This window comes from Pristiophorus japonicus, chromosome 2 (assembly GCF_044704955.1).
Source record: "Pristiophorus japonicus isolate sPriJap1 chromosome 2, sPriJap1.hap1, whole genome shotgun sequence".
NCBI lineage: Eukaryota > Metazoa > Chordata > Chondrichthyes > Pristiophoridae > Pristiophorus > Pristiophorus japonicus.
This window is the reverse complement of record NC_091978.1, coordinates 107,836,691-107,851,616: the sequence shown is the minus strand read 5'-3', so window position 1 is coordinate 107,851,616 and position 14,926 is coordinate 107,836,691.

The window sequence follows — 14,926 nt, the reverse complement described above, 5'->3', positions numbered from 1 at the left end:
AGGTTAACATTACAATCTGTTTGCTGTGAACAATAGATCATACATCATGGAGGACATGCCTGCAGTGATCAAATCAAGATGGTCAATTCAACCACATATTTATTTTCCAAAAATGGCAATCAATCAAATAGACATGTGTCAGAAAGTATAATTGACAGATTGTAATTAATTTGAGAAAACAGATATTTAGTTATGTGTGTCCCTTTCATGTGTTTAATTTTCTGATATCTGCTTATTCTGTTAGACTTTTTTGCTCAAGGGCCTATGCTGCTCCTAATATATAATAGCTCATTAATCAGTCTTTAGTACTTCAACCTTGGGCAGCCCAGTTCCAGTTGGCTTTGATGTTTTAATTAGAAACAGATATCTATACCAGAATGTGTGAATACTGAATCTGTGATACAATATTTGCCAGAACGCAAGGATTAGTCCTTCTAATGGAGAATGCCCTAGAATGAACCTAGCATTCCTGAACCTTTCTGCAATATACACTCAAAGGTAAAAGAGCTTATTTCAGGAAACAACTAACAGAATTTCATTTAAAGTATATTAGCTTTCCTTTAACTTCATATAAAAAGATATAATGACTGTGCTCCTCCAATTCTGGCCTCTTGCGAAGCCTCTATTGTGTTCGCTCCACCATTGACAGTCATGACTACAGCTGCTTAAGCTCTAATTTCTGGAATTCCTTCCCTAAACCTCTCCGCCTTTCTACCACTCTCTCTCCTCCTTTATGACGCTCCTTAACACCTACTTCTTTGACCAAGCTTTAAGTCACCTGTCCTAATCTCTCCTTATGTGGAACAGTGTCAAATTTTGTTTGATAATCACTTCTGTGAAATGTCTTATGACGTTTTACTACATTAAAGGTGCCATTTCAATGCTAGTTGTCATTGCAGCAAGACAGGGCTCTGTTTCCATCACAGTTTTTAATATGGATGACAGAAAATGGATCCTCAAACGGAAAGCCAAATAACATAATATAGAGGTGTTTATTAAGACCATTCACTACCAACCCAACATAAAGCTGTTGTTAGCAAGGCTATTGTACTGGATATGCCACAGTTATCATTGTAAAATACTTTGTGTATATTGGATATTTTACCTTCAAAAAGCTATTAATACAGTGGACTAGATTCAGCAAAGAGCAAATAGAATAATTTCAGGACTTAGGACTCTGTGTCAAAAAGGCAGGCTGTCAATTTGTTTTAATTAGTGAAAACTTAGAAACATAGAAACATAGAAAATAGGTGCAGGAGTAGGCCATTCGGCCCTTCGAGCCTGCACAGCCATTCAATATGATCATGGCTGATCATTCAACCTCAGTACCCCACCCCAGCCTTCTCTCCATACCCGCTGATCCCTTTAGCCATAAAGGCCATATCTAGCTCCCTTTTGAATATGTCCAACGAACTGGACTCAACAACTTTCTGTGACAGAGAATTCCACAGGTTCACAACTCTCTGGGTGAAAAAGTTTCTCCTCATTTCGGTCCTATATGGCTTACCCCTTATCCTTAGACTGTGTCCCCTGGTTCTGGACTTCCCCAACATCGGGAACATTCTTCCTGCATCTAACCTGTCCATCCCATCAGAATTTTAAACGTTTCTATGAGATCACCTCTCATTCTTCTAAATTCCAGTGAGTATAAGCCTAGCCGATCCAGTCTTTCCTCATATGTCAGTCCTGCCATCCCGGGAATCAGTCTGGTGAACCTTCGCTGCACTTCCTCAATAGCAAGCACGTTTTTCCTCAGATTAGGAGACCAAAACTGTACACAATACTCAAGGTGTGGTCTCACCAAGGCCCTGTACAACTGCAGCAAGACCTCCCTGCTCCTATACTCAAATCGCCTCGCCAAAAAGGCCAGCATGCCATTTGCTTTCTTTACTGCCTGCTGTACCTGTATGCCTACCTTCAATGACTGATGTACCATGACACCCAGGTCTCGTTGCACCTCCCCTTTTACTAATCTGTCACCATTCAGATAATAATCTGCCTTCCTGTTTTTGCCACTAAAGTAGATAAGTGCATTATACTGCATCTGTTATGCATTTGCCCATTCACCTAACCTCTCCAAATCCCCCTGTAGCCTCTTAGCATCCTCCTCACAGCTCGCACTGCCACCCAGCTTAATGTCATCTGCAAACTTGGAGATATTACATTCAACTCCTTCGTCTAAATTATTAATGTATATTGTAAATAGCTGGGGTTCCAGCACTGAACGTGTGGCAAGAAGAATGAGAGGGAATATAATCCAGCGATGAAATACATCAATAATGTAGAAGTAAGCAGGATCTTTTACTTGGGCTGTGAGCATGGAATTAGCAAGTAGGGACACACAAAGTTAATGGGGTCGAAATTTTGGCATATCCATTTTTGGGCATGTTGGGGTGGGGTGCAGGGTATGATCCCTGCGTCTTAATGGTGAAGCCCGATGTTAATGAAGTCTGAGCCTCAACATCAAGCTAGCGAGGTGCGAAGAGTCCACCGGTGAAGAATTAATGATGATCAGGCAGCTGTGATGGAGCAATGGAAGCTGGAAATAGGATGTGAGGTGAAATTGGAGGTGGAGATGGGCGGCGGGGGGATTACTGGAGGCCTGTTCCGGAAGGAGATACGAGGCTAGTGGCTTGGGGGAGAGGGAAATTGGAGGTCGGGGAGAGAGATCAGAGACCCGGGAGGGGGATCGGTGGCCGGAGAGGGGGATCAGAGGCCAAGGTGGGAGATCAGAGACTGGGGAAGGGAGATCGGAGATGAGGGAGAGAGATCAGAGACCAGGGAGGGGGATTGGCAGCTGGGGAGAGAGATTGAGGAGCGGGATTGGAAGCCGAGGAGGGAGATCAGAGACCTGGGAGGGTGATTGAAGGACAGGGAGAAAGATCAGAGACCGGGGAGGGGGCTTGGAGATGAGGGAGATCAGAGACCGGGGACGGGGATCAGAGACCGGAGAAGCCACTCAGAGACCGGGAAAGGGGCTCGCAGACCGGGGAGGGGGCTCGGAGATGAGGGAGATCAGAGACCGGGGAGGGGGCTCGGAGACCGGAGAAGGGGCTCGGAGCCGAGGAGGGAGATCAGAGACCGGGGAGGAAGATTGGAGACGAGGGAGGGAGATCAGAGACCGGAGAGGGGGCTCAGAGGCTGGGGAGGGAGATCAGAGACCAGGGGTGGGAGTGGAGGCTGGGGAGAGGGATTCGTAGCCGAGGAACAAAAGAACATAAGAACATAAGAAATAGGAGCAGGAGTAGGCCATATGGCCCCTCGAGCCTGCTCCGCCATTTAATACGATCATGTCTCGTCCAATCATGGACTCAGGTCCACTTCCTTGCCCACTCCCCATAACCCATTAATTACTTATCGGTGAAGAAGCTGTCTGTCTCTGTTGTAATGTCTGTAGCTCCACACTGTGGATGCTTGCGTTACTGCAGCTAGTGCTGTTTAATAAAGAGCAGGTCACCTGACCAGCAGGAGAAGATTCCAGAACCTGCAGCCATCTTAGAGGTTGTGTGTTGTGTGCTTCCCTGAAGTTATCACATTTGGCGACGGGAATGGGGTGTAATCGGATAATACAAAGCTGAAATTTTTGTTGCTGAAGGATTCAGCCAGCCGACAGAGAGATTTTGAGAGCTTCTCTGTTTATGGAAACAGCTACAAATCCGAGGTAAATTACGAACACACTTGGTTAAACTGCCAGAGTCAAAATGGCTGCCCCTATGGGAGTTATATGGCAATTGGGGGCATTTCAACATGACCGTGAAAGTTTCAGAGCGTATGTGGATCGGCTAGAAATGTTTTTCACTGCAAATAACATTATCGAAATTCCTGGTAATGAAGACAATAACCGGGCTGTGTTGAAACAAAAAAAAGCTATATTCTTAACTGAGGCCGGGCCCGATTTTATGAAATGCTGATAAATGTGCTTGTGCCTGACAAGCCAAAGAATTCAATGCTGAAACAGACTCTAACCAAGTTAATACAACATTACAGCCCTGTTCCGTTAGAAATTACTGAAAGTTATCATTTTGGAATACGAGATCAGTTAACCGAAGAAAATATCAGTGAGTACATTGTAGCATTAAAAAAACTATCTATTCACTGTGATTTCAGATAGTTTCAGAACCGAACATTGCGAGACCGCTTTGTTTGTGGGATGAAAAATGATGCGATCAGAAGAAAGTTATTGATGACGCCTAACTTGACTTTTGATTTAGCTTGTCAGACAGCGAGGTCGATGAGCATGGCCGACCAATATTCCCAAGAATTTCATACTAATTTCTGTCATCAGACAACCAAGGTGAATCGCCTGCAGGTTCAAAGTAAAAGGCGGTGGGGGCCCAAAGTCTCAGAAACTGGAAATGGGAACAGAGAATTGACATCCTGCTATCGGTGCCTGGGACAACACATTGCTCAAAGTTGTCCATATGTGAAGGCAGAGTGTTTCGTCTGCAGAACAACTGAGCATCTTGCGGTAAACCATCTTTCAAAGCTATGAGTAGAAATTCCAAGGGACTACATAGCATGGAAGAACAACAACAGGACGAGGAGATGTTCGAGTTAAATGTCATCAGGAGCACGAGGTTAACGGACGGCGATTTGAAAAGTATCATAATCCACATAGATGTTGCAGGATTCAAGATATCCATGGGAATCGACACTGGTGCATCCGTGAGTGTAGTACGGAGTCGCTATACCTCGACAAATTGCGGGATTTCCCATTGGAGAAAGCCAAGATAGAGCTGCAAGGCTACTCGGGAGAGAACATTCCGGTGGTAGGTCGTATCATCGTACCGGTGAAATACAAGGATGAAATTCAGAGCTTGTCTCTAATAGTAGTGGCAGGAGACAAGCCTGCCTTACTCGGAAGAAATTGGTTGGGATCACTGAAGCTGGATTGGAGTGAGATTTTTCGTGTTGAAACGAGATTTGCATCAAAGGATGATGTCATCAAGAATTATCCAAAGGTGTTCTGCGAAACGGGCAATCCGATCCAAGGCTTCAATGCGAGTGTCAGGGTACAGAAGGATGCTAGATCGGTTTACTGCAAGCCACGTTCTATACCATATGCACTCAAGGAGAAACTTGTGCAAGAACTCAAAAGACTAGAGACTAAGAACATTATTTCTAAGATAGATCGATGTAATTGGGCTCCAGCCATTGTTATTGTACCTAAGTCCGATGGTAAGGTAAGATTGTGTGGTGATTATAAAGTAACCGTAAACCAGGTTCGAGAGGACAATGTCCCCAATACATTGCCAAATATAGAAGATTTGTTCACAACACTGATAGGGGGTCAGATTTTCTCAAGTTGAATATTACGAATGCCTACTTACAGCTTGAACTAGATGAGGAGTCCAAGTCATGCTTGACTATAAATAGCCATCTAGGCCTATATCAATTTAATAAGCTACCATATTTCAAGGGGTAATGAACCAGATTTTGCAAGTTATTGAGGGGGTAGTTATTTAGATGACATACTAATTTCAGCACCAAATAGGCAAATTCATAATATATTGAATGAAGTCCTCAAATGGCTAGAGAAGCACATAATACGAGTGTCAGCTCGCAAGTGTGAGTTATTTCAAAACTCAGTGGAATACTTAGGGTAATGAGTAGACAAAGATGATTTACATCCAACCAAGGGAAACCTGGATGCAATCAGAAATACACCCACTCCCAAGAATGTCACTGAACTTCGATCATGTTTGGGTCTTTTGAACTATTATGGGAAGTTCCTACAAAATTTGGCGACCGTATTACATCCACTGAATGAACTATTGAAAAAACAGTTCCATTGGAAGTGGTCAAAAGAATGCGATACAGCATTCAAGGAGTGTAAAAGCTAATTGATGTAAGCAGGGGTTTGGGGTGTGTTTGTCTCTATGAGGGGGTCAGGTTCCCTTCTGACCAACTTGAGCGGTTTCGAATTGCTCCCCCTCCCTTTGGTTCTGTACTCTGGATTTATTTGGGGGGGTGACAAAAGTGCAGAGGACACTGGTTTGATGCAAAGAACTTTGTTTTCATTACAGTCAGGGTAATACAGGCTTACTACTCTAGTAAGAAAATACATAGCCAAACTTACAATCACTCTAATAAAGAATACAAGGAAAGATACAAGGTCAAACTTATAATCACTCTAATAAAGTACCATACACTACACATTCGAAGGGGGTTGCAGTAAAATTATACCTCCCACCTCCCAATACCTAATTCTAGCTCGGTTAGACTCCAGGGCAGGCAGGGACTTATGCTTACCAATCCTTTTGATAGTTAATGGTAGATGGTGATGTTCTTCCTTCCTTCAGGACTTCAAGACGTCGAGGCTGGAGAGTCTCTCCCCTCTCTCTCCTCTCTCCTCTCTCTCTCCTCTCTCTCTCTCACCTCTCTCTCTCCTCTCTCTAACCTCTGTTAAAAACAGTGGCCAGTTATATACGATTTCAGTGTTCTAATCTTGCCGCCCAATCTGTTCACAATCCTTTGTATAATTTTGGCGGGTTTGGTTCTTCTTTGTAATATTTTGTCGGGCTCGTTAAAGTTCATATGTCTTGGGTGGGTTGATGTTCTAAAAAACTGTTTCTTGATGGAAATATTAGTTTGGTAATTGCAATGTCCTTTTGTGCTTAGTCTTTCGCATATAGGCTGGATTGGGCCTCTTTGTGATGTATATGCTGAAATGGTTTGTCCAGACCCATGTTGATGGGGAGCTATCTCTTGGTGATTTTTGATGGTAATGTCTCTTGTGGAGGAAGATTTCCAAATACTCATTCTTCCAGACAGGTTAACTCAGTCCTCACACCCAGACAGTTCCAATAATCAAGTGGGCTTCTTTTATTCCCTAGGTCCGCCCACAGGCTTGAATTTGACTTGTAAAAGTTCATAATTCTATTAAAGTTCATAGTTTCTTCCATAAGCACTTCAGGGTTCCAAACTTTTTGGTAGATAGTCCCAAATTAAATTTCCTTTTGAATGAGTCAAAACACAGGGGGGGGGGGGTTCTCTGCATTGGTAGAGAGCACCATGTTAGTTCACTATGATGTATCTAAGGATATCAAGCTAGCATGTGATGCCTCTACATATGGAGTTGGGGTAGTAATTTCTCATGTATTACATAGTGGAGAGGAGAGACCAATTGTTTTTGCTTCATGCACTCTCAGTGCCAGTGAACGTAATTATGCGCAAATTGAAAGGGAAGCTTTGGCATTAATTTTTGGGGTCAAGAAGTTCCACAAATACTTGTATGGTCGTAAATTTACTCTCGTTATGGACCATAAGTCCCTGACAGCAATCCTCCATCCAAAATCCCCAGTTCCAACATTAGCTGCAGCCGAATGCAGAGATGGGCTTTGATCTTGTTAGCATATACATATGATATTGAATACAGATGATCAGCTGATCACAGTAATGCTAATGCTATGTCTAGATTGCCTTCCCCATCACAAGTTACACCCAATAGGGAAGAGGTTTTTTATTTTTCATACATTGATGAACTGGCAGTCACAGCTGAAGAGATTGGTAGAGCAGCCAAATGTGACCCAGTTATGTCAAATGTGTATGACTATATTGTAAATGGATGGCCAAACCAGCTAACAGACAAAGATACACATCCATTCTTCATTCATAGGAGTGAATTATCAGTCAATAAAGATTGTATCATGTGGGATGCTAGAGTGGTTATACCAAATAAATTCAGGTCCAAATTATTAAGAGACCTCCATAACCAGCACCTGGGAGTGTGCTTGACCAAGAGTTTTGCACGCAGTTACTTATGGTGGCCGGGTCTTGATAAAGATATAGAGCGCATCGTAAGTCAGTGTACGGCATAGCAATCGGTAAGCAAGCAACCACCATCAGTACCATTACAGCCATCGAAATGGCCACCCATGGTGTGGCAAAAGCTACATATTGATTTTGCTGAGCTAGAAGGACAACAATTGTTCATTGTGATTGATAGCCATTCGAAGTGAGTTGAGGTGTTTCCAAGGTGGAAAATAACAACAAGTAAAACATTAGAAATTTTGCGAAGATTATTTTCTTCATTTGGCCTCCCAGAAGAAATTGTTTCGGATAATGGACCACAATTTCGTTCAGAAGAATTTGCACAGTTCACGAGCAAAAATGGGGTGAAACATACCAAGGTTCCACCGTACCACCCTGCCTTGAATGGTGCAACAGAGCGCACTGTACAAATTGTAAAATGTGCCCTCATCAAACAGATGTTGGATCCAAATCCAAACAAACGACGGTTGTCATTGGACCACAAATTGGCTAATTTTCTAATTACATATCATAATACTCCGCACACAACTACTGGTAGAATACCAGCACAATTGTTTCTCAAACGACAACCACGAACCAGATTCTCTTTGTTAAAACCAAACTTGGCACAGTCCGTAGAAGAGACACAATTAAGACAGAAAGAGAATCACAATAGAGGTAGACTAAAAGAGAGAAGAATGAAATTAAAATCAGAAGGTGAGAGTGAAGAACCATCACCATAAATGGTTAAAGTGGTTACCAGGAAAAGTGAAGATATGTGGTCCTCACACATATTTGGTCGAGATATTTGATAATAGACAGGTTAGGTTTGTTCACATTGATCATATTTTACCCAGACATGGAAGTAGTTGAGAGTGGGAGTGATTCAATTACTTCTGACTCATCAGATAGTTTTGATACACCAGTAGCATATCCTAAATCGAATGTACTGGAAAGAAATCCAAGAGAAAGTCAGAATTTAAGTCTGAACCAAGTCAGGAAAACAAACAGTCTGAAGTTAGAGAGAGTTCAAATGGAAATCAAGGGCATCCCTTGGAGGAAAACTTTCCTCAGGATCAGCCTCGAATGAGTTTAAATTCAACACCATGTTTGGAAGGTTCTGTTCGAGAGTGAAGGTATCCTCTTTTAAACAGAAAACAAGTGGTTAAACTTGATTTGTAAATTTGGCAAAATAAGTCCCTATCCTTTGTTATGTATAACCATGCAAGTTTTGTATGATGATTGTTTGTTATAATAACTTCTTCATTAAGGAGGGAGAAGTGTAATGTCCGTAGCTAGTGCTGTTTAATAAAGAGTAGGTCACCCGATCAGCAGGAGAAGATTCTGGAACCTGCAGCCATGTTAGAGGTTGTGTGTTGTGTGCTTCTCTGAAGATATCACATCCCTCTTAAATTTATTCAATGACTCGGCTTTCACAGCTCTGTGAGGCAGCAAATTCCACAGATTTGCAACCCTCTGAAAGAAATTCCTCCTCATCTCAGTTTTAAATGGGCGGCCCCTTATTCTAAGATTATGCTCCCTAGTTCTAGTCTCACCTATCAGTGGAAACATCCTCTCTGCATCCACCTTGTCAAGCCCCCTCATAAGCTTATACGTTTCAATAAGATCACCTCTCATTATTCTGAATTCCAATGAGTAGTGGCCCAATCTACTCAACCTTTCCTCATAAGTCAACCCCCTCATCTCCGGAATCAACCTAGTGAATTTTCTTTGAACTGTCTCCAAAGCAAGTATATCCTTTCGTAAATATGGAAACCGAAACTGTAAGCAGTATTCCAGATGTGGCCTCACCAATACCCTGTATAACTGTAGCAAGACTTCCCTGTTTTTAATACTCCATCCCCTTTGCAATAAAGGCCAAGATTCCATTGGCCTTCCTGATCACGTGCTGTACCTGCATACTAACCTTTTGAATTTCATGCACAAGTACCCCCAGGTCCCACTGTACTGCAGCACTTTGCAATTTTTCTCCATTTAAATAATAACTTCTCTTTGATTTTTTCTGCCAAAGTGCTTGATCTCACACTTTCCAACATTGTACTCCATCTGCCAAATGTTTTCCCACTCACGTAGCCTGTCTATGTCCTTTTGTAGATTTTTTGTTTCCTCCTCACTAATTGCTTTTCCTCCTATTTTTGTATCGTCAGCAATCTTGGCTACATTACACTCGGTCCCTTCTTCCAAGTCGTTAATATAGATTGTAAATAGTTGGGGTCCCAGCACTGATCCCTGCACCACCCCACTAGTTACTGGTTGCCAACCCAAGAACGAACCATCTATCCCAACTCTCTGTTTGCTGTTAGTTAGCCAATCCTCTATCCATGCTAATATATTACCCCCTACCCTGTGAACTTTTATCTTGTACAGTAACCTTTTATGTGGCACCTTGTCAAATGCCTTCTGAAAGTCCAAAAACACCACATCCACTGGTTCCCCTTTAACCGCCCTATTCATTACATCCTCAAAGAATTCCAGTAAATTTGTCAAACATGATTTCCCCTTCATAAATCCATGCTGACTCTGCCTGACCGCATTATGCTTTCCAAATGTCCTGCTACTGCTTCTTTAATAATGGACTCCAACATTTTCCCAACCACAGATGTTAGGTTAACGGGTCTAGAATTTCCTGTTTTTTGTCTGCCAAATTTTTAAATAGGGGCGTTACATTTGCAGTTATCCAATCTGCTGGAACCTCCCCAGAATCCAGGGAATTTTGGTAAATTACAACCAATGATCCACTATACCTGCCGCTACTTCTCTTAAGACCACAGGATGCAAGCCATCAGGTCCAGGGGATTTACCCACCTTTAGTCCCATTATTTTACTGAGTATCATCTCCTTAGTGATTGTGATTGTGTCAAGTTCCTCACCCCCATAGCCCCTTGACTATCCACTGTTGGGATATTGTTTGTGTCCTCTACCGGAAAGACTGATACAAAATATTTGTTCTGAGTTTCTGCCATCTCCATGTTCCCCATTACTAATTCCCTGGTCTTGTCCTCTAAGGGACCAACATTTACTTTAGCCACTCTTTTCCTTTTTATATACCGATATAAACTCTTGCTTTTTGTTTTTATATTTTGTATTTATCTTTCTTAATCATTTTTTTAGTCATTCTTTTCCAGCTTCCAAATCTTCTGTCCTCCCACTAGTTTTGGCCACTTTCTATACCCTTGTTTTTAGTTGGATACCGTCCTTTATTTCTTTAGTTAGCCACGGATGGCTGTCTTTTCTTTTACACCCTTTTAGCCTCACTGGAATATATTTTTCTTGAGAGTTGTGAAATATCTCCTTAAATGTATGCCACTGTTCATGAACCGTCCTACACTTTAATCTATTTTCCCAGTTCACTTTAGCCAACTCTGCCCTCATACCTTCATAGTCTCCTTTATTTAAACTTAGTATACTGGTTTGAGATCCAACTTTCTCACCCTCCATCTGAATTTGAATATCAACCATACTATGATCACTCATTCCAAGGGGATCCTTTACTAGGAGGTTGTTATTAATCCTGTCTCATTACACAGGACCAGATCCAAGATAGCCTTCCCCCTGGTTGCTTCCATTACAAATTGCTCAAGGAACTTATCCCTAATGCACTCTATGAACTCTTCCTCAAGGCTACCCTGACCAATTTGATTTGTCCAATCAATATGGTGGTTAAAATCACCCAAGATTATTGCTGTTCCTTTTTTACAAGCCCCCATTATTTCCTGGTTTGTACTCCGACCAACAGAGTTTCTACTGTTAGGGGGCCTATAGACTACGCCCACCAGTGACTTTTTCCCCTTATTATTCCTTATCTCCACCCAAACTGTTTCAACATCCTGATCATGTGAGACAATATCGTTTCTCACTATTGTAATGATTCCATCCTTTATCAGGGAGGGAGACCAGAGGCTGGATCGGGAGGAAACGAGGGCCATGGGAGGATCGCAGATTACTGAGTACAATCAGTGCTGTCTGCCTCCGGGAAAATCATTCTTATAGTGGGAACTCAAACAAGTATTAGGCCCCTAACTTGCATAGGCAAAGGGCCTAACACCTGTTTCAGGCATGGGCACAGTATGACGATTTTGTTTCCTTTACCAATATGTTGGGCTGCACACTTCCAGCACGAAATATACACCCTTTTACTGTCCTCCATATTGGGAACTTAATAGGCTGGTTAGCACCCAAACAACAGCCACTGTGCAACCGAATTTATCGACCAATAGGTTTGAAGCAAAACAAGGTATTAGAAAAAATGGCCCCACAAGGCACTAAATAAGAAGACAGAATCCCAGCAAAAGCAAAAAGGAACATGATAATTCTCCAGTTGAGAATGTGGTTGCCGGTTACAGTGGTAAGTACAAACTGAGATGATGCCACTGCGTGAAAAATAATTATTCCTGAGTTACTGGGACCATGGAAATATCATAAGAACATAAGAACATAAGAATTGGGAACAGGAGTAGGCTATCTAGCCCCTCGAGCCTGCTCCGCCATTCAATAAGATCATGGCTGATCTGGCCATGGACTCAGCTCCACTTCCCCGCCCTCTCCCCGTAACCCTTAATTCCCTTATTGGTTAAAAATCTATCTATCTGTGACTTGAATACATTCAATGAGCTAGCCTCAACTGCTTCCTTGTGCAGAGAAGTCCACAGATTCACAACCCTCTGGGAGAAGAAATTCCTTCTCAACTCGGTTTTAAATTGGCTCCCCGTATTTTGAGGCTGTGCCCCCTAGTTCTAGTCTCCCCGACCAGTGGAAACAACCTCTCTGCCTCTATCTTGTCTATCCCTTTCATGATTTTAAATGTTTATATAAGATCACCCCTCATCCTTCTGAACTCCAACGAGTAAAGACCCAGTCTACTCAATCTATCATCATAAGGTAACCCCCTCATTTCCGGAATCAGCCAAGTAAATCGTCTCTGTACCCCCTCCAAAGCCAGTATATCCTTCCTTAAGTAAGGTGATCAAAACTGCACGCAGTACTCCAGGTGCGGCCTTACCAATACCCTATACAGTTGCAGCAGGACCTCCCTGCTTTTGTACTCCATCCCTCTCGCAATGAAGGCCAACATTCCATTCGCCTTCCTATTACCTGCTGCACCTGCAAACTAACTTTTTGGGATTCATGCACAAGGACCCCCAGGTCCCTCTGCATCTCAGCATGTTGTAATTTCTCCCCATTTAAATAATATTCCCTTTTCCTGTTTTTTTTCCCAAGGTGGATGACCTCACACTTTCCGACATTGTATTCCATCTGCCAAACCTTCGCCCATTCGCTTAACCTATCTAAATCTCTTTTCAGTCTCTCTATGTCCTCTACACAACCCGCTTTCCCACTAATCTTAGTGTCATCTGCAAATTTTGTTACACTACACTCTGTCCCCTCTTCCAGGTCATCTATGTATATTGTAAACAGTTGTGGTCCCAGCACCGATCCCTGTGGCACACCACTAACCACCGATTTCCAACCCGAAAAGGACCCATTTATCCCGACTCTCTGCTTTCTGTTCACCAGCCAATTCTCGATCCATACTAATACATTTCCTCTGACTCCGCGTACCTCTATCTTCTGCAGTAACCTTTTGTGTGGCACCTTATCGAATGCCTTTTGGAAATCTAAATACACCACATTCATCGGTACACCTCTATCCACCATGCTCGTTATATCCTCAAGGAATTCTAGTAAATTAGTTCAACATGATTTCCCCTTCATGAATCCATGCTGCGTCTGCTTGATTGCACTATTCCTATCTAGATGTCCCGCTATTTCTTCCTTAATGATAGTTTCAAGCATTTTCCCCACTACAGATGTTAAACTAACCATACTATAGTTACCTGCCTTTTGTCTGCCCCCTTTTTTAAACAGAGGCATTACATTAGCTGCTTTCCAATCTGCTGGTACCTCCCCAGAGTCCAGAGAATTTTGGTAGATTATAACGAATGCATCTGCTATAACTTCCGCCATCTCTTTTAATACCCTGGGATGCATTTCATCAGGACCAGGGGACTTGTCTACCTTGAGTCCCATTAGCCTGTCCAGCACTACCCCCCTCGTGATAGTGATTGTCTCAAGGTCCTCCCTTCCCACATTCCCATGACCAGCAATTTTTGGCATGGTTTTTGTGTCCTTCCACTGTGAAGACCGAAGCAAAATAATTGTTTACGGTCTCAGCCATTTCCACATTTCCCATTATTAAATCCCCCTTCTCATCTTCTAAGGGACCAACATTTACTTTAGTCACTCTTTTCCATTTTATATATCTGTAAAAGCTTTTACTATCTGTTTTTATGTTTTGCGCAAGTTTACCTTCGAAATCTATCTTTCCTTTCTTTAATGCTTTTTTAGTCATTCTTTGCTGTTGTTTAAAATTTTCCCAATCTTCTAGTTTCCCACTAACCTTGGCCACCTTATACGCATTGGTCTTTGATTTGATACTCTCCTTTATTTCCTTGGTTATCCACGGCTGGTTATCCCCTCTCTTACCGCCCTTCTTTTTCACTGGAATTTATTTTTGTTGAGCACTATGAAAGAGCTCCTTAAAAGTCCTCCACTGTTCCTCAATTGTGCCACCATTTAGTCTGTGTTTCCAGTCTACTTTAGCCAACTCTGCCCTCATCCCACTGTGGTCCCCTTTGTTTAAGCATAGTATGCTCGTTTGAGACACTACTTCCTCACCCTCAATCTGTATTACAAATTCACTCATTCCGAGAGGATCTTTTACTAGGAGATCGTTTATTTTTCCTGTCTCATTACACAGGACCAGATCTAAGATAGCTTGCTCCCTTGTAAGTTCTGTTACATACTGTTCTAAGAAACAATCCCGTATGCATTCAATGAATTCCTCTTCCAGGCTACCCTGTGCGATTTGAGTTGACCAATCGATATGTAGGTTAAAATCCCCCATGACTACTGCCGTTCCTTTTTCACATGCCTCCATTATTCCCTTGATTATTGCCCGCCCCACCGTGAAGTTATTATTTGGGGGCCTATAAACTATGCCCACCAGTAACTTTTTCCTCTTACTATCTCTATTCTCCACCCACAATGATTCAACATTTTGTTCATTAGAGCCAATATCGTCTCTCACAACTGCCCTGTTATCATCCTTTATTAACAGAGCTACCCCACCTCCTTTCCCTTCTTGTCTATCTTT